Raw genomic sequence first — 24,627 nt, 5'->3', positions numbered from 1 at the left:
AGTATGGTAGAGATTTTGCTTTCAAGTTATAGGAAAGAATGCAGAGAAAAAAGTTCAAGTCTTGATCAGAATAACGAATGTGTGGGATTAACGACTTGGTTGGAAGCTGCATCAGAAAAAAGGTGGTGATTTGAATCTTCAGAGGCAAAATGAATGAATCACACAGTAGCTGGTTTTGGTTCAGAATGATGATTGTCACAGTTAAGCTTCCCTGGTATAATTTTAACAACATCCACCCACGACAGTGAATAGTTTCTTGTGTTCGGTCCCCAACCAGGAAAAAAATATATAAGAAGAAAATCTGGATGTGCAGCCTGATACTCCCTGTTGAAAATCTGAAAGCATAAAGCTGCAGTTCTCCATTGTGGACCGCTCTCTGGTGAAACCAATATCCTTTCCTCCAAAACTGTGTTGGAACTAGTTATCCTGTACTGCAGTGACATCTACTGAAGGAAAGCAAAAAAAGCCTTGGAAAGCAGAGTCCGCCTCTCTAAAACATAGTACAAACATCAGGGATTTAATATATTATTAAATACTGAGAGGCTTAATATTTTTCCCTTTGTCAATTTAAGATCTATTATTGTCTGTTTTTCATGAAGCACCTATTGCCACTATGTTCCCAGACTTTAAACACATACTTAACTAATGTATTCTATGACCTGTTTTGTATGCAAATACTTAATTCCTGAAAGATTGTGGTGTAGTGTTAGTTCCTATTTGAGAATGGAAGTAAAAGGATTTCATTTTCTCACTGAAGGAGGGGAGAGATTAGAATTTAGGGGGCTGGCAAGCATAAATATTGCTCAGACAGGGCTGGCTGATGTGTGCCATGGCAGGTGGGAAGGGACAACAGAATTGTCACTTCTGCTACTAAGCTGAACTGCTTGTATTTTTATTACCTTTACTAAAGCGTATGTACTTTCTTTATGCCCTCCTCTTGCCAGCGAACACTGTTTTATACTGGAAATGAACTAATAAATTGCAGAAGACTAATGGATTGTATTATGTACAGCTGCTTGTAGAGGAGATCTGCCTCATTTGCTAGCAAAGCTTTTTTGTCTGTGGCTGCTTCCTCCAGATACTTCTATCTCTTTCTTCCAGGGAACTGGATTGTAGAATCTGATCTTCTTGCCATTGGCAGCAGGTTATGCAGGTCTCTGGATGAGGAGGAAAATGGGATTCATGCCTGCACTTCCATCCCTCAGAAGCAGACAACATCTTGTCCTTTTAGTTGCAAGATCCTCCTTGAAGAGATACCTCCAAGCAGAAGAAATCCCACTGCTCTATGCATGTGCCAAACTATCAGTGAACTAGAAAAAAAAGAGCACAATTTAGTTGTAAAGTATTGTTTGATTGAGATTACTGTTGTTTAAGTAACACCTGAAAATACCAGTGGGAAGGGTTTATGGTTCTGCTCACTTCTACATTTTTTATGGTCTTACATCATGCAGCACTTACAGTCTATAATTAAAACAGCTTGCTGCTATTTGCATTTTCATGAAAGGAGCCTCTCCTAACATACCACTCTTAAATCTCCTATTTGATATCGAGTGAAATTTAATTTCAAGGCTTTAGTCTTTGCAGATCATTTAACTCTTAATGGTTTTTCATCCTAAATCTATCTCTGCTTCTGTCTGAGCATATGTGTCTCCCTCCTCATCTCTCTGTCTCTCTTCCTCACTATTTGTTCACCTTTAAGACATTCCAAAACTATTGGAAAGACAGATTGCAAAGACAGAAGCCTGAATTTTGCTATTATGCTCTACAACTCTGGCATGAGTTTCTACACATTGCTATCAGAAATATTTCTGGAACTGAAAACCCAGCGAGGGAAAAAATGAGCTTTAGACTGCTTATTAGTTAAATAGTTCTATATGGCACTATTTGCACATGGGAGTAATATTTATGGATTTGGCTGAACAGTCAAAGAATAGTGCTTTACACAGTATTCTTGGAAGTGCTTAACTTAAGGACATAGGGAAAATTAAAATACAGTTTATATGCTAAGTTCTAGGTACCTTGTATAAGGCATCCCTTAGAAAAGTAATAGCTAACAGCAAAGCATGTCTAGCAAGTGGAATTTCTGTTGATTCTCTCATTCCCTTCTCTATCTTTCCTTTCCCTGACAGAAACAGATGGAATTTTATTTTCTCACAATTACTATGAACTGAGGCTAACAGCTCCTAAGTTATCAGTGAGGGGGTGGAAAGGTGCGGAAAGCAATAAAAACATGCAAATCCTCTGTAACAGCCTGAACAGTGAAATGTGGAAATAGATCTTGTCAATCAATAAACCATAACTGCCCTGTGGCTTGTGGATTGCACCCAATACATGCAAAGATCCATCAGTCCTTCATAGAATTTTTGCATATAAAATAATAGGAAAAAGCATGTTGATTAGACCTTCCAAACTTCTATGCAGAAAGAGGAGGACTTATATTTTATTTACCTACTGACACAGTCTGCAAAGGATTTTTTTTCAGCTTTGAAATTATTGTTTAAGTATGGAAGCCTTTGATTTCTGAGAACATTTCCTTTAAGTTCTTCTTTGCTCCTTTTTTTTGGTGTTTTTTTTTTCTTTTTGTGACCGTTATCTTATTTTTTTTTTAAATTGTAGTATTTTATCACCAGAGAGAGCACAGTGGTAATAAGCTCAGTTTAAAAACCTACTCCAGTTATCACATGGACATCATCTGAGAAAGCAGTCACTTGACTTTCTTGTAGGCTACTTCTGGAGTTGGTCTGGATGTGCTGCAGGTACTGGCCACAATATGATTGTCTGACACATGTCCCAAGTGTCACACAAGGAATTCCTGTGCTACAGCTATGTTTAATTTTGGGAAAGAAGACCTTCTAAATTGAACAGGTTAAATCAGGTAACCTCTAAGCAGGTTACATGGAAAGATGAGGAAATTAATCTTCAGAGAAGTAGAAGCTGCTGAGACGTCATTTTCTAAACTTTGGCTGAGGTGTGCAGGAGGAAGGCCTGATGCAATGCTCAGTTTTTTCCTGATGAGGATGTCATAGTGGAAAATTCACATCACCTGAGCTGGAGTGAGGGTTCCCTTTGAGCATGAACAAGGTGGGCATATCCTTTCAGGCAAAGAGAAGTAAAGGAAGAAATTCTCTGTGAGGGAAAGAAAACAGTCCCAGTGAGATAAATTTCAAGCTCAGTTTGCCTTTGCCACAGAGCCAAGATCATGCTGCTACTGAGTACTGGTGTGGGCTGCTCTAAGATCAGTAAATTCACTTGGGTATGATGGACTTTGCCATACTGATACTGCTGATACTGACCTGCTAGTTGAAGAACAGGAGGTCACTACATTCTTGGTAGTGTTTGTATTGACCATAACCCTTTCTAGAACTGATGACCAATGCCAGGTGATGGGGACTGCTGCCTCTGGTTTGACACATGTGTATCTCTTCTTTGCTCCCACACATGCATGATTGAGGCTAACACTTAGCCTAGGCTGCTGTGTAAAACAATAGCCCAGAGGCTGTGATTCCTTCTGTCATTGAAGAAGCTGAAATACAAAGGTTGCTCCTGGTTACACCCCTGTACCTTAATCAGAGATTCCATGAAAATGACTATGATGCATGGGATGAAAGATACTCAGTACACTAAAATTATTCAGCTACATATTTTCTGCCAAGTAGACCCTGAAAGTTCTGGGATAAATGCCAAAGAGAAGCTGGTAGATGAATGCTTCTGAGCATCATGTCCTTGACTGCAGGAAGACAGAAATGTTCAATCAGGATTTTTTTTAAGGTTACACTCTTTTTTGCTTTTTTTTCCCTTTGTATGGAGTCATGTTAAATACTGGCTAAAAAATTGCATACTCATTTGATGATGGTTTTCTCAAGGTAAACCGTAAGTTAGATGTAGCTTTTAGCTATGAAGTTTCCATAGATTCCACTTTATTTATTTTATAGTTACTTCCTACCAGTATCATATGCATTTTCCTGGGTTTCCTGGGTTTGCATTGTTTTGCTGATTCACTGCATACAGCACATTGAAAATTCTGAGTAATCTTGCATACACATTCAGCCTGATTCAAATTTCTTATATTGTGTGCTCATTTAATGGAAGGTCGAACTTCATTCTCCCTAAGTGTATACAGCTGGGAAAGATTTGACTTAAGTCAGATCTAAAACCTCCTTCTTGAGCATTTGTTTAACAGAATTCTGTACTACATGTTGTCTTGCATTTTAGACTTTTTTACCTGTGCCTAAGGCAGTGGCTATTGACATTTCTGCCATAGTGGCTCATTCATACAGGACTTGCCTCTGAAATATGGCCTGTTTAGTTCACTGAACTGCTTTTGTTTACCTGAAAAAAAAAAATACTGCCACATCTATATCATGACTGTTTTAATCAAATTCTTTGGTCCTGCTAATTTTCATGAGGTTGAAGTGTTTCTAGATAACAATGTATATTTACTAAGCCTTTTCAGCACCTTAAGTCCCTAGTATTATTTCACAATATAAGTATTACTACAGTTCTAGGGCTTTCTGCTTAGCACAACTGATGTGGAGAAATTTTCATTTTCTGTCTGACATTTTTTCCCACATTGTAACAGATATCTTTCTATTTTACTTCAATCATACACCAGTTGATATTTCTGTTGCTCTCTTTCATGCCTTATTTTTAGTAATTGTGATTGTGCCTTCAGTGGAACATTCATTGCACATTACCTTCTTGTACTCTGGTGGGATTTTGTAGTGATGTAGAAAAATAGTCTAAAAGCCTTTCAAGAAAGATCGTCCAAAACTTATTTTTTAAATTAATTTTTGAAGCATTTTCTAGTTTTTGACTCATGTGAGAACTAAAGTAGCCAAATCCAGTATATACTAAAATAATAAGCATTTTTATTCTGTAATATAGTACTGTGTGAACAGAGGGAAGAAAGGACCTGAGCAAATAATACTGGCCTGTAGTAATAAATGTTCCCATTAATCTGCACAGTGCTGGATTTAAAGGCATGGGTGAGAATTATGAATTACAAAGGCTATTAACAGCTCTGAACAGGTATTTCTTTGTCTGGGGTTTGCAGATTTATTTTATTACGCTGCATATGATCATATGCTTAGGGCAAGAGGGATGTGCAAAGAGCCTCTGTAAACCAGAAAAGACAGAAATACTCCTGTACTCAATGACTGATGTAATTAGCTTTCTTACTAGTGGAAATAGCCAACAAAGTTCCAAGGAAGCCATGAAGTGTCTCAATAAACATAATAAAAGTATCAATATATACAAAAATCTACAGTAGCACATAAACTTCAAATGCAGCTAAGGATAAAGGGAAAAAAGGCAAAACCACATATAAAGGTATCTTTTTATTTATGGGCTTAGACTGAAGGTGGACTAAAGGTGGTGTCAGCTGGACCTGTAATGTCATGCATGCCAGGACTAATATTATGTGGAAGTTGTTCAGAGCAATGCAATTCAGATTTAGTGTTATTTTAGGCAATGTTAACACAGTACTGACAAGAGAGATAAAATTAATTGTCCTCTCACACAAGAGAGACAAAATTAATTTGGTCTGGATCCCCTTATTCTGCCTGAGAATATATCTTAGTTGAAATATATTTTTGGATCAAATTCAGTATCTGATTTTCAGATGCTGCTTTGCAGTCAGATTTACAAATTTGAAGTCCTGTTTTGCCTCATATTTTTAGCAAAACTAGGGCTTTGGAGGGGCTACAATAAAGCTTGGGGGCTGTCCAAAGTTGCAAAACAAAAACAACAATACCTTTTCTTTCTGTTCAGTCTGCTGCTTTTTCCATCTGCTGGAGCATTTACCATCTCACAAGAGCTTGTAGCCCAATCTTTGGATTTGGTGTTTACATTCCTTCTTCCTGCATAACTACTTTGCATTTTTGGAGGAAGGCAGTTTTATGTCCTACTGCTATATTTCTTTAGATCATTGTTTCCTAAAGTTACTGAATCACAAAAAATGCCCACAAGGACAGATTTCATTTAAGGGCAGTACATGGATTTAATTGTAACTAAAATAAGATAAATTGACACTTCTTTTGTTAACTCTATGCAGTAGACATTTCTCCAAATGCCTTGGGCATCTTGTAATGTCAGTTTATTAAAACTGACTCAACAAATAATTCTAGTGCACTGTTTTGAAAAGGATGTTTTATTAGTGCGTTGACATCAAGAATCATAAAATTTTAGGTACCCAACTTTGTTTACTGAAATAAACTGAAATTACAAGCTCTTTAGTAGTAAAAATTCCCTATTTTCAAAGGAGTTTCCTATGACCAGGACTGGATAGAGTAGTGATAAATGGATGGGGATAGTCCAATGGCATTTCTGGTTTTTCATCCCATTCTCAGAAGCACTATTTGAGTGTTACAGCTCTCTCCTTGTTTTTAAACATCCCCCCTCCAAGTATCTACATTGGATCAGAAAAGTCAATCAGACAAATCACAGCCATTTGATATTCCATGGTGAGCACTTTTGAGCTGGAAGCATAAAATACCTCAAAGAATTCATGGCTCAGGCCAACAAGAAAAATTGATTTCTAGGGGTTAATGTCCTGGCCCACTTCCAGCATGTGTGGGATTTTACAAATGTATTTAAGGAACAGCTTTCAGGCAAAGGTTATGAAGAAAGAGGTTCCTGCAACTTCTCTGCTGCCATGGTGTGTCTGGACAGGACATCACCACAGCCAGCTGGCCATAGCCAAGAGAGGCAGATGAAATGCATATAGCAACACTGACATGAATTGCAGTGATGAACACAGGTCAGGGGCATAGAAGGCCCTATTCTGCACATGGAACCAGGCCACTTTGTAAATTAAAAACAAATAAAAAAGTGCTGATTTTCTCATCTTCAAGTTATTTAGGTGATCATATGCATTCACTAATTATGACATGGCTGGTGGCAGGGCACCAGGATGAAGTAGAGACTTTTTACAGTAACAATACTTTAAAATAATAATCTTTAAGTCTTTTAAGTAATAAAAAAATTACCTTTATGTTAAATAATAATATTTTAAAATCAAAAATAACTATTTTTTTCCTTTTTGCTAAGTAACTTGGTATTTGTTTACAACAGTAGTCTGATAGATAACTTTTAGCTCAACTAAGAGAATAGAAAAACCTCCCAAAATAATCTTTAAATAAAGTCTGTCCATACAATGGTATGATATTAGCTAAGTAATCCATGTCCTGCCGGTGTATTACCTCAGCCTGTTCTTCACTTGTCACAAGTAGTAAAAAAGATCTTTGTCTTGTGCAAACAAAAAGACATTTGAGCATTTCTAAGTAAAACTTTGAGAGAAAAAATATTTGCTTAAGACAAACAACTGTTTCATGACAGACCTATATTGGGTGAAAAGAATGTAAAAATCTAAGCAATGTGTCTCTGGGTGTATAAATAAATGCCCTGTAATTGTCTTTGCTAAAAGTGGAGGTAATGGTGTTGAAACAATAGGCTCCATTGAAAAAATAAAATCCTGTAAAATGATAAATGTGTAAGGTCAGCTGAACTATTTGAAGGTAAATCACTTTTCTTTCCTTAGCTACTGACATCTTTAGTCTGAGAAAGACCACGTCCAGAAATTAACTCTGTGTGTTCCACAGAGGTAGGAAAATACCTATAACAGGTATAGGATCACACCTGCCACTTCACTTAGCATGAACCCCTCCATTACCCTGCCCCTTCCATGGATTAGACAATTCCTAGCACAAAAATCACCAAACTGTGTTCAGACATGCTCAACTCCTGCTAAGACTGTTTCACACAGATTGCCGGCAAGACTGATGAGGCCAATGCATTTCTGGCCAGCTTGTGGCCACGGGGCTAATGCTTCACATTCCTTCTAAGGGTTTGGGGTCCTTTAATCTGGTAATGGACAAAATTCCACACAAAGAACTGCCCTATCAGTGGGCCCAAATCATACTTGGAAGTTCCATCAGGAGAGGAGAGGGCTGACCAGGAGGTAATTAGAGTTTAGGGGTGCTTTGACTACATGTACAGCTCACACAGACTTTTGCCGTAACAAGCAACAGTGGCCAGCAGCCTCCAACCAGCTGCACACATCAGGTAACTTCACCAGGAGTGGAGCACAGATTTAGCACTGCAAAAACTAGTATCTTATTTCTTACCAGTTTACACAAAGTACTCATGCCATACTTTCTCCATTTCTCAGTTTCCATTGTACCTTCCAGCCATTCCTAATTCTGATGTCTTCCAGCTCCCTCCAATTTTGTATGTACATTACATATATAAAATACTGCATGTGTTACATTGTGTGTGTATATATATCTGATACTTACAAATCTATACAGCACTGCTGCTGTCCCAGGCAACAGCAGTATCCTGCTGTAAAGAATTCTCCTCTCAATGAGAGGAGAATGCATTTAAGTCAGCAGCTCAAGGATCCTTATTGCATGTGTAGAAACAATGCATTTGTGATTGGAACATCAACCTCTGCACCAACGATTAGGTACAAGCATAGAGGGCTTAATTTGAGAGGGTTTTGTCTCTGTGTTCATATCCTCTTTCCTTTGAAGGCATGAGAATTTTTTCCATTAGAACTTACTTAGTGAAGTTATTTTGGGAATAACCTCCCAAGAAAGTGAATAACAATAAATATATAAACATTGAAAGAATAAAGAAAAAGCTGTTAATGCCAAGTGTACAAGAACTTACATCCCTGGCAAAAGAACTACTAGAAAGAAAAAACATTATGTTCTGATAATTCCCATATTTGATGTCTTACTTCTTATGCAATGTATTTTCTTTACATCTCTGGTATTTCCATTAGAAATATGATTCTCCTTCCCTGCCTCCTGCTTAGCTGGTATTTTGGTCATGACACTTTTTCATGTCTAAGAACAAAGGAATTTTTGTATTTTATAAGATCAGAGATTTACAAAGTCCCATGACTTTTCTCTGAAAATGACAACATATATGATTGTGTAAAAGTACAAGCAATTGTTACAGGCAAAAAAAAAAAAGTTTTCTTTCTTACCCTCAGCATCTGTCAGCTACAAAAGAAAAACCCAAAGGGATGCTCTCTATTTAAAATTATCTCTATTATTACCATCATAAGATAGTCAGAACTACTTTAACATTTTCAGGTTTGAAATCTTTGTGATATCCTGTTAGCTGCTGGTAACAGCAATGTTATATTCTGCTAAGGAGTTTCACATTTTCTTCTATTTTAGCTCATCACATTTTCTGATATTCAAGTTCAGTGTACATTCTTATGTTTGTCTGTGAGTTTACATTATTTGTATTTTTCTTTGTTGAAAGTATTTATTTATTTATTGCCCCTCACTCATCTTTACATTAAATAGCACCACATAAAGAGTGTCTCCTTGCATAAAATTCACAAGAGTTTCTAATTTGTTTCATCATCTGTTTTTGAAATTATTTTGTTTGCAATTTTTGAGATGGAGAGAACAAAATAGAACACAATAGAAAATACAACTCTGATTTAAGTAATGCTTGGATATTGTCAGACGTATTTTCAGGGTTGCTTATAGACACCTTTCTCAATAAAGATGCTTTTATGCAGACACCTCCTGAGTGTAGCAGGATTTGCCTTAGGGACCATGAGCATCTTTGACCCTTTGTTGCGGTTGAGGCAGAGAAAGTATTCCTAACATGTTCCTGAGAAGTATCTCTTTGTCTGCCTAACAGTGAGTATATATTATTTTAGCAGTTCTGTGATTTATTTTAAAACTCTCTGAATGTACTGTTTAGCCTGAGGACTTGTCCTTCACCTCATCCCATTGTTTCAACAACTCTCCTGATTCCTCAATCTCCAATCTGGAGGTAGAACAGAAATGGTGTGTAGGGTTATTCTGGCATTTTCTTGCTGTTTCTACCCTCTTCTCATATCCTCATATTTTTAACAAAGAACATTTATATGTATATATATATATATATATATATATATATATATATATATATATATATATATATAAAAGCAACATATGCAAAAATGTTGTTAAAATTGAAATCTAACAAGTGCTTAATTTTTTTCATCCAAAGACTGAAAGCTGAAGGTAAGGTGGTATTTCTGTGAGAAAAGTACATTATTTTTGTATCTTTGTAAAAAAATACTTTAACTGCCATAACATCATTTCTTAGACTAAAAAAACTATGTATTTATTCTAAGTATTTAATAGTAATGTTCTGACTCAGAGAAAATAAAATCCCATTACCACTATTTAGTGCTGAATTGGGGTCATCTGTTATCAGGACAGGGATGGGTGACAGAAGATGACCACTCTTTCCTTGCAGAAAGGGAAAGACAGGGGTGACAGCAGCTGCTGCTTGTGCTTGTGGCCCTTGTCCGACCCCCTTTCCCTGGCCACCTGCTCTCCTCTCTCTCCCTTCACACTGTCCAGCAGCAAGGCTCCCCCTGGGGTCTTCTGCACTTGGTGGAAAGCTGAGAAAAGCTGTGCTTGGCAGAGACCCTCACACAGTAGCAGTGCCCATTTGGCTCTAAAGGTAGGTAGGCATTGAGGGGCAGAAGCATCTATTCTTAATAAAGCCATAAATAAATAAATAAATAAATAAATTCTTGAGAAACAGTAATTTAAGTACCCTATTTAAACCAAGGTATTCTGTTCATAAGGAATAGTGTTTTAAGGAAAGCAGAAGTCACTGGCATTTGTGAGCTTGCAAGCTGAAAGCTGCAAGCAAACTGCCTCTGTCATCATCTGAAAACATAATGCTGACAGATCTCTGGCTTGGCAGTAGCACTAAACAGGATTAACCACTCTGGCATCTCAGGTTTCATTGCACTGAAATGGAAATAAGCTGTTCATACAAAGAATGGCATTTGTCATATTATTCATGCCTGTGGTGGCCTCTCAGGGTGTACGTGGTTGGTCACATCAAGCCAAACAATGCATGACTTGAAACAAAACTTTTAAGAGTGCTTTAATGGTGTTATTATCAGTTAATTCTTCTTTTGGTTTTAGGATACTAATTGAAAGATCTAGCAACCTGGCTCAAATATCCTGATACTCCTGGCTTCAAAGAAAGCACCTTTTTAGTTTCATTCTTATGCAGGACATTTAATAAGCAGTTAGCCCTTCATCCACCCATGTCACTCCCTATCACCTCCATTTCTCCCAAGGCATGCCCAGCACAGGGTGTAGTCCAAGCAGGATTTACATACCCATCACTCAGAGATCTGATTCATCTGATCGTGGATTTGAGATCCTCTTGCCAATCAGGGCAGCTCCTTTCAGTTGCTCCAGCAGGTCACAGCTGCCAGCCTGCCCCTAAGGCAGCCCAAGTGGTGGCCAGCCTGTGCTAAATCCAGCTCATGGCCCACTCTGTCTCCTCACTTGCCAGCTGGGCTCCTCCTTGTTACCTTGCTTGCTCCTGGCCTCCTTCTGCCTGCCCCACCATCCGCAGAGCCAAGGGGCCACAGGAGGCTGCCAGCACATGCTGGCAGGGAGCTGTCAACAGTAACTGGCAAATCCTATGGCAGAAGTGCTCGGTTCAGCAGCATCACAGAAACTGGACTGGATTTGGAAGCTCTGGGACAGTAGGGTCCAAAGGCTACATTTGAAAGACAACCACACCTTACGTGTATCTGCATGACTCTGCCAGATTGCCTAAAAATATTGGGAGACAACAGTGCATTTGCTTAATTTTTTCATTTTCTCAAAGCTTTCCCACAGCCAGAAGAGCTGGAGATTTTTTTTCACATGGGGCTGAGTTGGGTAGTGATGCCCCCAGACAGCTGGATAAGCCCCAGCAGCAGGGAGATGGCAGGCTTTGCAGCAGCTGCTGAATTCAAGGGTAGGGATTATTAGCACTTCATCTTGTTTGCTCTCGCTTTAGTGATGAGGGTGCTCTATTTTAATTGAATTTCCTTTCCACTTTCAAAGAGCATCCAAAGGAGAAATGTCATCGCATTAAAGGAGACTTTGCTTTTGTTTGCCAAAATATGAACCTGGAGCCAGAATAGTTCCTCTCTGGTAATTATAAAAGCTTAAACATTTATTACTCTCCTGTTGGATGACACTTGTAGTACACCTTGGAGAAATTAATTCTTACCTAAATATGCAGAAAAACCAACAGCATTAAGAGAAAATGGGTAAGTTATGCCACTTTCTATCCTGTTTTGTGGAGTGTGTAAACAGGATTACAACAATTAATCAATAATTTTTACTACTGCAAAATGAATTAGAATGTGGGTCAAGCACATTGCTAAAATATTTGTTAAAATATCAGGATTGGTTGGCAGGATGTTTATTAGAGATTTTGCATTTGGACCTCTAATACTAATCACTGATCTGGATTATTATGACCCAAGAGAAACAGTTTTGTTTCCTAGTGCTATTGCTTTATTTAAAATCCCATGTTTAAATCCATTTCATGAAACATTTTCTCCCAATTTATTAATTTCTTTTAGCCTAGCTGGAAAGATTCCTACTACATTTACATAAGTAGTTTGGATTCACTGAAATTGTCTCCCATAGAGGGATTATTTTTCTGCCCTTCCTGGATTTAAAAAAAAAATAAATCTCAAAACAAGGTTGATATTTTAACTCTCGAAATGAGAGCTAGAACTACTGAAAACATTTGATTCACATAATTTGAATTTAAACTCAATGCAATTTATGTCAAAGAAAGGGAAGGGTCAAAATGAGGTATTTAGAAATAATGAAACAATTTCCATATAAAAACCAGTTTTACTTTTCAGTTTACAAACATGTTCAGGATTTTTATACTTCAGCTATACAAAATGCTACTGTTTAAATTTTTTTCTTTTTTGGTATTACAAACCTATTACACGTTTTTGTCCACAAGATTTTGGTAGTAAACATTTTTTTCTTGTTTGTCATTGTGCAGGAAGCACTCACTTAAAATAATAATTTTTAAAAAATCTGTTTTCTCTTGCTGGGGCAATTTTAATCACTATTCATCCAGTAACAAAAGATTAGCCATAGCTTAAGTCTGTCTTACATGAAACTTGTTTCTCACTGTTTTTCCTTTGAAAAACAACTTTTAATGAATATAGCCAAATATTTTAACAGGTTGTGTGGTGAATATTCTGTTCCCACTTAGTTCTGTGAGCTTCCTGTACCTCAGAGAAGTTATTTTCAGGTTTGCAGCTATGCAAATGAAAGTAACATAACTCCTTTTCTTTCAGGGATACCAGTTCCTACATGCATGTCTAAAGACCTTATGTATATACTGTAATATTATAGCATTAAATGAAACTGCTTTAGAATGCCTGAATGTTTTTACTTACTCTAGTCACAGTGAGTGTTCTTTACACTTGTCATCTGAAATTATTCCTGCTCTTAATCTATACAGTTTAAAATTGTGCAGGAGGTGATGGCATTTTCTCTAAGTCAGCAGAAAAAGAAAATAAACATTAAAGATGGTATTAAAAGCATATGTCATTGTCACACTTCAGTCCCAAAGGACTTCTGAGGCTGTTCTGGAAAAGGCAAGCTTCATTCTTGAGAAAGAACAAAATGTTAATTTGCTGTCATATAAAAATCTACAGTATCTGTCGAATTCACATAACTGAACATTAAGGCAGACCTCTTTAGGTCTAAATTGCACCTTTTTCAGCTAGTGAAACTGCACATCCTTTCAGATATCTGTGATATACTTAGTCACATAATCATTGTGACAGCTTGAAAGGAGGAGGACTCAGAAAATAGAAAAGCAGTTTAAAATTCATATCGAAACAATTTATTTTTGGAAGACAGTGGCATGCATTTTGCAGAAACAATAAAATCTTTTCCCTGGGGAAGCTGATGTTTCCTTTGGCCTTTAAAAACACTTACATTCATTGAATCATGTTGTGGGCAGCGACCCTGGAAGGTGGCTGAATCCACTCTCTGCCTGAGGGGCACTCTACTGGTGCCAGCTCTGAATGGTGGTGCAAGCTCTCCTTGTAGAGTCTAAGGTTGGTGGCCACACAAACACCCAGCTAATCTTCCTATCCTTGTAATTTTTGTTCTCTAATCTTCTTGCTTTGTTTTAATTGTTGATCCATCCACTATGGAACTGGAGAGTGAATTCACCCTTCTATCTTTACAGCATTTGTGTATACCTGATGCACACTCATATCAGTACTGCACAGATATGCATGTTTCTCCTCCTGTGGCTTTCTTCCTTCAACCTAAATTCCACATTGTGGGGTTTTAAAAAAAATTTCTTCTGAGTCATGTTTTATAGATATCTGATAATTCAAATTGTTCTTTTCTGCTCTATCTGTGGGCTACATTTTTACTGAAGCCAAACACACCATGTCTACTAAGTTTTCCCAGGTCCACGTAAATAAGGCTGTTTCACAAAGCACCCATCCTTCTTTTTCTATATTGTTTTATGTGGTTTAACTTTCTCATTGCAACTCTGTGACATTACCCCCTTTGCATAGATTGTGATTCACATAAAAACAGAACATTTTTTTTTATCACATAATTGCAGCTTTTTTCCCTGCAGAACACCAGTAGTTCTCCCTTTCTTGTTTGTACAGCCAATCGCATCTGCTGCCGCCCAGTAGCAGACACTTATCCCTGTTGAATAGAACCCTCCTTTTTCCAAACCAAACCACTAATGTGCAAAAATCCTTCTAAACTTGACATCTGTCCTCCAGCATTCTAAAGACTCTCACTTTAGTATAATCTCCAGTAATATAAATATGTTTTCTGAACCATCGCTGAGTTCATTAATATCCTTCTGACAACAAGCTGCTTGTATGCGCTCCCTCAGTAACTTCCTCTACATTGTTTTCCTTGTTTGCCTAAAGAATATCATATGAAACCATGTCAAAAATCTTACTAAAGTGACATCAATATGACTTTCAATAATCTTCCTCTGCTGATGATTCCTCTTACTTTGTTGCAGGAGAGATTAGATTTGACATCTTTTCTTCCTGACAAAGCTGTGTAGGCTGTTACTTGTTGTGTTACAACTGCTTAAAGATAGCTTGTTTACTTGCTCTGGTATCTTTTCTGTGTACTGAGGTCAAACAGATTTGTACACAACCAGATTGGTATCCACTTTCTCAATAATACAGTTTCTCCCCTTCTGTCCTGTAATATTCCCTCACTGGAAATTATCAATCATAACCATTAGTTTTCATCATCCAGTCCTTTAAATTCTGGTGAAGGAAAAGCAGCAAATTGTGTTTGAATAATTTTTCACTGGGTCTTTTGATTGTCAAATCTGAAATCTGCTTTCCCAATTATCAATAATGTCTGATACATACATATATATATATTTATAATAAAAAGTAAAAATTAGATACAAAAATATTAAAAAGCTTGACTTTCTCAGCATTGTCTATTAAAAACTTTCCAGCTCTGCCTGATACAGATATAATAATTTGCTTGATTATTTTCCATGTCTGGTAATATACTTAAAATTATTTCATGTTAGCCCAAATATCCCTTGCTAGTTGTGTCTCATTTTCTCCTGCCTTTTCTTACTTTATCCCTGTGTGATCAGGCTATGCTTTTGTAGCTCCTCTAAGTAACCTGACCCAACTTCTCTTTTCTGGATGCTTCATTCCTATCTGAGTCTCAGGAAGAGCTTGTGACAGCCAGGCTGAGCTTTCACTCTACCTGTTGCATTTTCTGCATGGATAGTTCATTTACTTATACTCTTAGTGTTCTTTGGGGAAGTGGCAGTTCTTGAATGTTTTTTTTTTGTCTGCATCAGCCTCCCAGAACATCATGTTGACCACTTGTGGGAGTTCATGGGAACCCACCTCCATAAAATGTATTTTTTTGGTGTGTTTTGATGTTGTTGCTTTTTTCTAAAATCATAGAATCTCCCTGCAAAAAACTGTGAAGCCATACATTTATATATGTATACATACATACTTATATATACATGCAGACACATATCTATCTCTCTGTGAAGAACACTGAGAACTTAAAAAATTGCCTAGTTTTTCTGACCCAAATATTTCAGTTCAATGCCTACAAAAGAAAATGAAAGATGATGGGTGAGTCACCAGAAAACAAGCTCATCATTCTACTGGAAAATAGAAGCAGTCAGGATTTCTTCTTCCTTTTCTAATAATCCTGTAAAGAAATTTTTTTTACATCAGCTATAGCTTGTAGGTGAAGGATACATGAGGGCATTAGAGATCCATTTGACTCCTGGATTAGAAGAGGGTGTTAAAAATTTTCTTCTATTCAACTCTTTTTACTGGTGGTGTATCATGTAGACATTTATTCTTATGACTGCTGTTTATTCTGCTTCATCACATCAGGGGTCTAAGAAGCAGGATTATTGTTGGCTGGGCTTCCTGATTTCAGCCTTCAGGAAAAATTATGAGCAGGTTTAGGACTGCACCAGTTCATGTTTGGTGGCTCTGCAACAACTGCTGTAGAAACCAAGATATGGTGTCCCACTGGCTGTCAGAGAACAGATTCCTCAGATGTCGTATATAGCACTGGCTTGGATTTAAAGAACAGCTTTAAAATATGTTTTCATTTCCTCTGTGTCTCAAAGGGATTTATTCTGTGACACTTGGCATGTTTTTGCATCCATCATTACAATGAGCATAATCTCTCATTTTCCTGCAAAAGTTCATTATTACAGAAAGGAGAAAATATTTCAAATTAAAAGCAGCATTCATCTGCATTGGTGATGAGCTTAACACACTTTACTATAAAACCTGTCTGTAAGCATGTTTTAGTATTTCTTTCTCTTCCTCTTGTGTATTTTAATTACTTGGATTAGCATATTTTTACTTGTTTCTCCCATGTCGTCTAAATATTAAACATTTATAATTATGTCAAGGACTCATTTTCCTTTTTTTCTAAAGAGCCATTTACTGCTTATGAGAGTGCTTAAAATAAATTGTTAGCAGTAACTTGCATTATATGCAGGATACTAAAGTGGGTTGTATGAATTTCACTGTCATACAGAAGAGTGGGGGGGGGTTAGGTAGGTATTTGGGGTTTCTTCTCTGTGTTTTGTTTTTTTTTTTTTTCATTAAAAGAACTCAGAATCTCACTCTCATTACCTTAGCATAATTTCACATTTAAAATTTTACTTGCAAGTGACGTTAAACAATGAAAATGAAAATTGGGCACAAACTCCTCTGAATGCTGGTGGCATTTAAAGTATGATTTTTTTACCAGTTATGCTTATGCCTACACGCCTCTTGGGGTCCGAATTAAAACACCAAAAGCTTATAAAATCGGAATGCATCCTTCCAGAAAGCCAAGGAAGAGCTTTTCCGATTCTACAGTGCTTATAAGCGTGGATTAATAATTGTGTAATGTAAAATGATTGTGTGGTATTTCCCAAGTGGATGCGCACCGATTACACCGTGCGTTATTGCCCGTTCTAGGTGGTTATAGGGAGCCGTACGCATGCACCGCGATCACCGTGCGGGGCCCTGCTCACCACGTGTGCCCCGGCTGCAGCGCACGGCACCGGCTGCCTCGGGGCTCCCCTCACAGCCCTTTCCAGCCCTCCCCTCACGATCCCTCGTGCCCTTTCCAGGCGTTCACTGCTCACAGCCAAGTCTCCTACACGAACACCTGCCAAAGGCTCGTTTTCCCCTACAAAAACCGTTCCCGATCCCCGGGCGCAGCATCCCCCGCCAAGCCCGACTACTCCCTCCCTCCTATCCGCCGTAGGTCCGGATACAGCGAGGGACACTGACGGCGCGGGGATGCCGGGCGTGCGGGGATGCCGGTGTCTCGGGATGCCGGCCGTGAGGGGATGGCGGCCGTGCGGGGATGCCGGTGTCTCGGGATGCCGGCCGTGAGGGGATGGCGGCCGTGCGGGGATGCCGGTGTCTCGGGATGCCGGCCGTGAGGGGATGGCGGCCGTGCGGGGATGCCGGTGTCTCGGGATGCCGGCCGTGAGGGGATGCCGGTGTCTCGGGATGCCCGCGGGTCGCGCAGCCCCGAGCGGTGCCGCCCCCGCCGCGGCGGGCGGAAGGGGGACGGCGGGGGGGAGGCCCCGCGCCCCCGGTGCCGCTGCCGGGCATGCGCCGTGCCCCCGGAACATGGCGGCGGCGTGAGGCGGGCGGCGGCGGCAGCGGCTTGACAGGACGCCGCGGACCCGCGTCCCGCCCGCCCGGTGAGTGGCGGCGGCGGCGGCGGACAGGGGGAGGGAGGAGCGGAGAGAGAGAAAAGGAGGCGAGGCGGAGGTCGTGCCCCCTTCTAGGGCTCGCGCCGGGGGCGGCACCGGTTTGGCCGGGGCTGCCCCGTGCTCCGGCGCCGCTCCCCGGTCTTTTGGCGCTGGCCGTTCCGGTCCTCTGCGGGCTGAACTCCCAGGGCGGTGGGTCCCGCCGACCCCGCCCGCGGGAACCCGCGGACGGCCGAGTACGAGCGCAGCTGCGAGGGTGAGAGGAGCGGGGCGGCTCTCTGTCCCGGCTAACATCTTGCCTCTCTGTCCGGGGGTGGCCGCGACTCCCGGATAGCAGGAGCTCCGGTGAGTAAGGGCGGCATGGGAGGTCCCCCGTGCCGCCAGTGCATCCGGGACGAGCGGCGGGGCCGGCGGCGTTTGACAGGAGCGCGGGTGGGACACGCCTTCCCTCGCCGGGGCGGCCCCGCTGCCTCCCCCGCGGTGGTGGCTCCTCAGCCTCCGGCCGGGGCTGCCCCTGATCGTCCGTGCCGGGCGACCGCCGAGGCTGCCGAGGTGCTGCGGAACGGGCGTCCACCAGAACAGCCGGATGCGTGTTAAAAAATAATTTAATTCGGAGCTCTCGCTTGTGTTGGGTAAGGGGGCTGGGGTGCCGCTTGAAGACAGCGCGGTGCCAGACGTGGCCTGTTGTGGAGCACTTGTCGGGTTGCGATGCACTGCGGCACCGTTCCCGTTTCCTTTACAGTTAAACTGAGTGTGTGGCATATGTTGATTGTCGACCTAAATGGGGTTATCTTGCACGGGGAGTCGTAATTTTGGATGGTCCAAAGAAAGTAGTTTAAGTATGGTCCGAAGAAAGTTCTGTGGCCGTGTTGTGCGTCATTGTTGTCTTTAGCTGCTAGGCTAAGCTATAAAACACATTGCAGTGCTATAGTGTGTATCAACATTTAAGTTAAATTTTATTCGCAGTTATTCTTTAGGAGTGAAGGCATGCTTTAAGTGTTAGTACAGTTTCAAGTTGAAGTTTTTCCCTATAGTTACTTGCCGTTTCTTACGGATGAGTTAGACTATAAGAGATAGCAAAAAATAATTCTAAGACCTAAAAAGTTTAATGGAAATGGGAAATACTGATATTTTAGTGAGTTCTGGTAATGTAAACTTTGCTTGTGACTCATCCACATCCTAACTAAAGTAGACAAGATGATTAAAACTTAAAGCATAGACTCTGTAGATACGACAGTAGGTTTTCAGAGCGTGCTGTGTCTGACTTGTAAACAGCTCTTCAAGTTTGACTGGTTATGAATTTTTTATACTACAATAACAGTCTAAACCCTTTGAATTTTAAAACCACTCCTACATTACCTTGCTCTTTGGAAGTGGCAGAGCAAAGCAATTGGTGAGGCAGTTGCGCGGGGCTGGTAACAGCTGCAGCACTGGTGCAGTTGGGAACAGTATTGCAGGAAGGCGTTTGCTGCATTCCACGTGGGTTTTGGGCTGTCACGTTAACGCTACGGAGTAAATAGGGGAGTGAATGCATTGCACTGTGCCAGCTCTCCACAGACCACCATCAAATGCTGCTCAGGCCACAGCAACCCACAGCCCACGTGAGTGCTTGCACTTGCAGTGTGTGCACAGAAATTCCTTGTACAGCCAGGCCGTGTGTTGGGAGATGGGGGTGATGATTTTCTCCCTTAGGGTACCATAAAATGTGAGTACTATTTAAGGATGATATTACTTGAACTGATGTAAAGAAAAAGTGCATTGGAGACACTTCTGTAAGTATTTTATTTATGGGAAGTTTCACAGTAATGCAAGTGAGAGGCTGCAGGAAACTGTATGGTGAAACGGAGGTTGCAACCGGGAAGTGTTTATATGGCTTTTAACTTTAACATGGTCTGGTCTCAAATATGAAAACAGAGTGTACTAATTTTGTTTGAAATTCCGTTGTTGGAGTTGATGGTCTGTTTTTCTGTTTGGTGTAAATAGGTAGCAATATTTGTGTGATATCTTTCAAGTTACTTGGTATTTTATATTTTTGTAGTAATGTTCTGATTCAGTAAAAACCGATGTTGGCTTTTCATGACGTGCTATAATGAAAGTATAAACTGCTTTCACAACAATAAGAGGCCATGTAGATATGAGAACGTAATATAACTAGATTGTTCTTAACATTCAGACATGTATAAGTTGATGTAGGAATTTTAGGAAACAAGCAATGGAAGTACTTTAAAATATTTTTCTTTTGACTTTGTGTGTTCCTGTATTGAATATACAAATGCTTTTTTTTCTCCCCTTTGCTGTGACTGCTGTTGCTATGACCAGATAGCGTGCTCTTAAGGCAGAGGCATTGTTTTCCGGAGTAGCTGCTCAAATTCAATAGAGGTATTTCACTAGTGTGAAATTTGTTATGCTGAGAAAGAATTGATTCCATTACCTATCTAAAATTTGTGCTAAGATTTACTTGAGAGAATGAATGTGAATAAACTCGAAGCAAACATAGATAGCTGCTTCTGCCCATTGTACATAGGTGACTGTTTTCTTGATATTCCAATTGGATCTGAGCTGTGAGCGAGTCCTGTTTACTCCCTTTACGGGGTGAACGTACAGGGACAAATGCAGTCCTCAGCACGGGGACAAATGCAGTCCTCAGCACGGGGACAAATGAAGTCCTCAGCAATTATCCACCACTACTAAATAGTGTCACTAACAGGAAACTACATTTGTCATTGACTGTTCAGGACACTGCAGCTGGCTTTCTTATTTGACTGGATACAAATACCTCAAACGAGGGTGAGTGAAATACATGGCTGTTCTTTTCATGTTTTAAGGAAATCTTTAGAAATATAATTTGACAGTCTATTGTGATATTTTTAAAGCGCAAATATAGAGCAAATTACAGGTAGGGACCAAGACACTGCTTCAAGGAGTCTGGACAAGGGAGGTTGTTAACCAACTCTGTGAGCTCCACATCTGCAGGGCATTTAAAGTTCTGTTCATTCCCATTTGAAAGAAATAGCCTTAGGCATCCAGCCTTAGTGCTGATTGTTTCTTTCAGAGATTAAAATCTTAAATGTAAAGGACTATACCGTTTGTATTCTTTAAAGTATAAGACATGCAACATAAATTGCCTAGAATGAGGTTTTTCTAGCATGTGGGAAGAGCCAGAAAAGCCCATATAAAATTGTCAAGGAATAACAGAGCAGTAGGTAAAAATAAGAAGCAATGGAAATGTTAAAGTTCCAGAATATTTGTTAACATTGTAATACAATTTGATGAATAATTATTTTTTGCTGTGGTTTGTGCTTTTGGTATATGAGGGTGCTTTTCCTAGAAAATTTGTGCATCTTCTTTGGAGATTTCTTAAAAGGTCCAATTGCTCTATAATTAAATGTTAGGAAGCTTTAATATTATTATTAAAGTTATATAAAGTTATATGCAGTTAAGTTTATTTTTGCATTGTAACAATGACTGATAATGTGTGTGTGAGCAGTTTTCCTTGTGATGTCTAAGTGGAGAGGCAAGTAATTTGTATGCGGTAAAGTCACTGAAAAGTGAGGCAGTTAAGTACTTAAATGAACTATAGGGTTTTTTAAGAGTATATTTCTGTGTAAATACTATTTCTGTGCCTTCATGCACCTGCTGGCTGACTTGACCTGGGTGGGCAGTGAGGGCTGAGAGTGTGCCCCCCAGCTCCTGCTGCAGTGCCATGGAGCAGCAGTGCTGCCTCACTCCTGGGAGCAGCAGGAGACGATTTGGTGAGTCACCTGCTCCGTCCAGCTGTGTTTCTGTAAACTCACCACATTGCCTAAAACTTGTATTTTGTATTTGTGATCTCTTCAAGTAGATTACCGCCTTTTGGGATGGGAAGGGTGGCTTCAGGTACCTGAGCTAACAATGAGCAGGCTCCCCTTTTATCTGCAGCAGATCTACACACAAAGAGTAACTGGTGCATAAATGGTGCTGATGACTATCAGAGGTACTTTTATCTCATCCTTTTTAGTCTTTCTGCTTGGTCAACAAGGGTGTAGGCCTCGAGGAAAGTCAGGAGCTCCCTCATAACCGTTCAGAAAGCAGCAGCTGTCTCTATCAGGAAAGTTATCACTTATTTATTTGGGCTTGCTCTGATTGTTTCTTTTATATATGATGGACATTTGGCATAAGTGCACACAGCCATTTGTAGTAGAGGGGATATAATGTCTTACACCCTTGGTGCTGTATGTCTGCAGGGATATGATGTGTAGGTGCCCTTAGCAACTCTCTGCCCAAGACTCCTGCCAGAAAAAGCAACAGCTTCTATGTCTTTTAGGACCAAAAATTCATTATTTTCTTATCTTGGATCTGAATGAAGTATATATTTCTTCTTTGTGATGTTGAGTTCCGCATCTCTTTTGTTTCAGCAGTCTTGTTTCAAGACTGGTTCGTAGTTTTAAACTTTAACTAAGGCACCTGCTTTGTGGATGATGGTTGATCAGTTTGGATCCAAGCTGGTGCAATACCGATGGTGTGCTAATTGTGGTTCTTATGTGTGCTCTCTTCCTGCTTTCCTGAATTACTTGCAGAGCCTAATATTGAAGTCTTTCTGAAATACTACACCATTAGCAGAATTGTAGTGCTCTTTCATGTGTTTTAGTAGGGTGATAGCCTTTCTGCTTCACAGATAAGATACTGTCTAGATATCTTATGTCCAAACTAATCCTAAAGGACATTTTCTTCCTTTTTTTGGCTTTGTAAGAATAACGCTGTGTCCAGTTTAAGCATAAGCAGTGTTCTGGACTGATTTTTTTTTAAATCCATAAGTAGTTTATATTCTTTCTATTTGTATATTGTCATTTAAACCCAAGTAAAACATTGTATTAAAGGTAGATGTGCTGTTTAGATCATTTCATTGTAGGCCTTCAGCTTCACAAATCAGGTCAAACTCTATTTAAGACACCGAGGGAATTCCATAATTTTCATTTCCATCAATTTTCATAAAAGGGATGAACTTCTTTGATGGAAATCTAAGTCAGTTGTCTTCTCAAGGTAATACGAGACTCCTTTTAGTGTAGGGCAAAGACCAGGTTGAGCCTTTCATCCTCTACCATACATTAATGTTCGGGGAGCAGCTGAAGTTTATAAAACCTGTAAGAGGGTAGCACCATTTTAATGAGGTGCATACCTAAAATGAAGCATGTACCATTATTTATGTACTGTGTGGAATCTATCAGAGATTAATGCAGGCAGGTTCAGTGGAAGGAGTGCAGTTCTTGGGGCACTTTTAAAAGCCCACTTTAAAAGGGCAGTTTGTAAAACTGAGTCTTGTGCATGGAGGAATGTGAAAGGGTATCAGAGCTGCTAAATTTGGTGGAAGTCTTTATTGTCACTAATGTCTGTCAGGGGCTCAGAGATTAAAAGGGCTGCTGCATGTTTGATGGCACTTCTTCTACCAAATCTCTTGTATGTGTACCCTGCACTGGCGGGCTGTAAAGAGGCAGACAGTGTTTTTTTGGGAAGGTCAGATAATATTAACTGGTTTTAATCCCAAAATAAGCAGTGTTATGGTTAGATGGAAAATTTTGAATATGGTATGTAATTATTTTTCAGCTTGTAGGAAAATGCTACCTAGTCTTAATATTCTCTGCTGCTCAATGGTGTAAGTACTGAGTGGAGGAAAGAGGTTAGATTGCCTTCAGAAAGGGGATCTCCAGAAACAGCAGAAAGGGAGATAGGCTCTGTCCTGAGCCATAACCACACACAACCAGTGACAGATATGCTGTCACCCTGAGGAAGAGGTGGAGGACATTACCCTATTATGGCTTACTTCACCTCTGGGTTGGCTTTTTTAATGTAATTGGAAAGTTGTCAGAGAAAGTGGGAAGCGAAATACAGATGTGCTCCAAATTTTCCTGATGCTTTGAGTCTTTAGTCTTCTGTTTTGGAAGAGTGAAGCTAATAGTACAGTGGAGTATTTGCAGCTGTCTAGTCCTTTGAGCATTTAGGAGTTGTTATGTCTTTTATGACCTGTTAGTGCTTTGTTAGCTGCAGAAATGTCTAGCAGCACTGAATGGTCCTTTGGAATGGCACTTGGTGTGATTCTTGGGGTTGTCCTGTCGTGTCCTGGGACAGGACAAGGAGTTGTATCTTGATGAGCCTTGTGGGTCCAATCCAACTCATGATATTCTGTGATTCAATGATAATGTTTGTCCAAATAGATGGACAAATATTTTTGGTGGCATTTGCACTAATATCCCTTGTGTAAGGGCACTTTTTCTGTTGGGGAAATAGCACAACTATCAGCACCAGCAACAGGTGAGTCCAGTGCATGTGCCTGGAAACTGCAAGCAGCTCTCTTTTTTTTTTTTTTTTTCTGCAGAAACATTGACTCGACAGGGGAGCTATCAGGAAATTGCTTGAGGGTTGTTCAGGTTGGTTTGGTTTTGTTCCCTGACTGGACACCAATACATGGGATCAGTATAGTTATTCCATTATGTAAGCCAGGCTATGCCATGGAGTGTTGCAGCAGCAGAAGAATAAGTTGAGGCAAATTGTGTCCTAAATATACAGTGGCTGGGAGTC

This window comes from Cinclus cinclus, chromosome 2 (genome assembly GCF_963662255.1).
Source record: "Cinclus cinclus chromosome 2, bCinCin1.1, whole genome shotgun sequence".
NCBI classification, from domain to species: Eukaryota; Metazoa; Chordata; class Aves; order Passeriformes; family Cinclidae; genus Cinclus; species Cinclus cinclus.
Note: the sequence above shows the minus strand (reverse complement) of the source record.